The following is a 3,641-nucleotide window of genomic DNA, read 5'->3' as shown; positions in this document are numbered from 1 at the left end:
CTTTAATCATGAAAGGGTGTTGGATTTTATCTGTAGTTTCCACACTCAATTGGGTCACCCTTCTTTGGAATGGGAACAAATATAGATCTCTTCCAGTCAGTTGGCCAAGTGGTTGTTCTCCAGATTTCTTGGACTATCACAATAGTCCACAATTAAGGTTCCATAGTGGAATGTACTTGTGGTGGTAGGAGGGGTGCGGGGGGATTGTGTACCAGGGAGGGAGTGTTTCGTTCACTTTTGAAACAGAGAAGCAAACTGGGGAGGGGGAGAGGGCTGGCCGGGGAGAGAAGTGCAGCAATGAATGAATGGAAATCCAAAATCTCTGTAAATGCTCATTAAAATTATTTTTTTAAAAATGTATTTAGACTCAGCATTTGCTTACAGCCAGACTGAGTGACTAATAACAAGGTACCCACTCTCCTTCTTCCCCGAGCTGTGCTTTAGTAATCCTATCTGAAGGATGTATCTCAAAGATCTGATTGGTGTACAGAATGATGCCTTCCCTAGAAATTCTTATCAGATCTGAGTAACCCAAGACCTGATTTCTTCAATGGAAGAGAACTAGAAGGTGAAATAAATGTGTTAATTGTACTCTTGAAAAAAAATTAGAAAGTTTGCATTAATATCAGACGAAATGTCTTTCACGAAAATGATTACTATCAAAGATAAAAGAAAAACTTCCTGATAATAAAGTGATCTATTATGAAGAAAACATAATAATCTTTATGAGTATATATTTAAAAACAAAGCTTTAAAAAACATACAAAACAAAAACTAACAAGACCATAAGATACACTTTTTTTCAGTGATTGATAGAATAGGCAGAAAATGAGTAAAGATATAAACAATCTAAACTACATTTGATCTCATAAATGTTTCTAGAACTTCATACTCCAAGATAGAAAGATCATACCTTCATTTTAAGTCTACATAACTAATCATGAGGGTCCACTATTGCCCTGGCTCATAAAACAAATCTTAGCATGTTGTTGTTATGTGCCATCGAGTTGACTCTGACTCAAAGCAATCCTATCCTGAGCCAGTCACTGACACACCTAGCCTCATTACCCCTGTTACTGTGGCAATCCATCTCATTTGGGGTTTTCCTCTTCTGTGCTGTCCTTCTATCCTTCAAAGTATGGCACCCTTCACTAAGGACTGGTCCCTCCTGGCAACATGCCAAAGTATATAAGCTGAAGCCTCAAAATCTCCAAAGAGCAGGCTGGTTTCACCCTCTCCAAAACATATCTGTTAGTTCTCTTTGCAGTTCATGGTACATTCTGTACTCTTCTTCAGCACCACAACTCAAAGGCATCAATTCTGTCCACTTTGGTTACTCTTCAGCTCCTCTAGCCTGACATTGTTCCTCTTCAACACTCTGGAGAGGTCGTTGGCGGTAGATTTTCCTAATGCAATTCATCTTGTGATTTCTTGACTGCTGATGCTAAGAGTGTTGATTGTGGAAACTAGCAAGCTGAAATTGTTAACAATCTCAAGCTCTTCTTCCTCTATCATGGTGCTGCCAATTGACCCATTGGTGAAAATCTTCATTTTTTTTTATGTTGAACTTCAATCCATACTGCGTATTACAGTTGACTCTGTAGCAAATGCTTTAAGCCCTCCTTAGTTCCAGCAAGCAAAGTTGTGTCATCTGCATAACATAGGTTGTTGATAAGTCTTTCTCCAATCCTGATTTCACATTCCTCCTCATAAAGCTTCCCAAAGATCTATTCCACATATGGATTGAAAAGGTATGGAGATGAGATGCATATTACATAACATCTCTATGACCTCATCTAGATTAAATGAAAAGTCAATGACAAAATATATGCTAATTGATCTCCTAATATCCAGAAATTAAACAATATACTTCTAAAAATCCATGTTGTTGTTGTTGTTGTTGTCGTCATTGTTAGGTGCCATCGAATCAACTCCAGCTCACAGCACCCTATGTACAATAGTTCAGAACCCTACTCTATCTTGAGGCAATTTCATCATCTCTGACATATCTACCCCTTTTACCCCAGTCACTCAGTCAATCTGTTTCTTCCAGAGTCATCTTCTTTCCACCCTTCCAAGCATGATGTCCCTCTCCAAGGACAGATCCTTCCTTGCAACATGCCCAAATTATGACAGACGGAGCTTCAAAATTCTTGCTTCCAAGGAGCAGCCTGGTTTCACCCTCTCCAGAATGGACCTGTTTGTTCTCTTAGCAGTCTATAGCATATTCAATACTCTTCTCTAGCACCACAGCTCAAAGGAATATATTCTTCTTCTATTATCCTTAGTCATTGTCCAGCTATCTGATGCATAGCAAGTAATTTCAAAGATCATGGCTGGGAGCAGAAGCACCTTAGTCTCTAGAATAATATCATTGATCTCCAGCACTCTTAGAGGTCCTTGACAGAAGATTTTCCTAATGCAAGTCATCTTTTGATGTCCTGGCTGCTGGTACCAAGAGGGTTGATTGTGGAGTCAACCAAATGAAAGCTGTTAACAATCTCAGTCTCTTCACTGTTCATCATGAAGCTGCCAACAGGCCCAATGGTGAGAATCTTTGTTTTCATGATGTTAAGTTTAAATCCATATTGAAGCCTGCAGTTTTTAAATTTCTCTAGCAAATGCCTCAGGTCCTTCTCAGTTTTGGCAAGCAATATTGTGTAATCCGCATAATGCAGGTTGTTGATGAGTCTTCCTCCAATCCTAATGTCACACTCCTCCTCATAAATCCCATCCTCCCAAATGATTTGTTCTGCATATAGTTTGAAAAGGTATGGAGATAGGATGCATTCCTGGTGTACACTTTTTCTGATTTTGAACCATGCAGTGTTTCTTTGCTTTGTTCTGATCACTGCCTCCTGGTCTATGTAGAGGTTTCTCATAATCACAATCAAGTGTTCTGGGATTCCCATTCTTCTCAGAGTTAGCCACAGTTTGTTGTGATCCACATAGTCAAATGCCTTTGCATAGTCAGTGAAACACAAATAAACATTTCTCTGGTACTGTCTGCTTTCAGCTAAGATCCATCTAACATTGGCTATATTGCTAGTGCCACGGTCTCTTCTAATCCCAGCTTGCACATCCTGCAGTTCTCTGTTAATATACTGCTCCAGTCTTTTTGGATAATTTTCAGTAGGATCTTGCTCACACTTGATATTAGTGATATTGTTCAATAATTTCCACGCTCTATAGAGCCTTTTTTTTGAGTGGGACTAAAAATTGTTCTCTTCTAGCCAGATGGCCAGGTGGTTGTCCTCCAGATTTCTTGGCACAACCTGGTGAGTTCATCCAGGGCAGCATCTGTTCATCAATTGGTATGCCACCAATGCCTGAGGCCTTATTTTTTTGCCAGTTCCTACAGAGCAGCTTGAATTTCTTCCTTCATCACCATAGTCTCTTGGTCATATGTTGTTCTAGGAAATTCTTCTGTGTCAGCCAAGTATTTCTTGTACAGTGGCTCTGTGTGAAAGATTAAAATTAAAATAGTCCCTATAGTTTTCAGCTGAATTAAACTCAGGTTTCTATAGTTCTCAGCTAAGTTAAACTCAGGAATTTTTCCATTGTCCTGGGTAGAGCCCCACACCCAGTTGTATCCAGGGCAACAGTATTTCAAGAATGGCTAACTACAGGACAGGGCAAAC

This window comes from Elephantulus edwardii, unplaced genomic scaffold, assembly GCF_000299155.1.
Source record: "Elephantulus edwardii isolate Elephantulus edwardi_28Jun2011 unplaced genomic scaffold, EleEdw1.0 scaffold00082, whole genome shotgun sequence".
NCBI lineage: Eukaryota > Metazoa > Chordata > Mammalia > Macroscelidea > Macroscelididae > Elephantulus > Elephantulus edwardii.
This window is presented reverse-complemented; position numbering follows the sequence as displayed.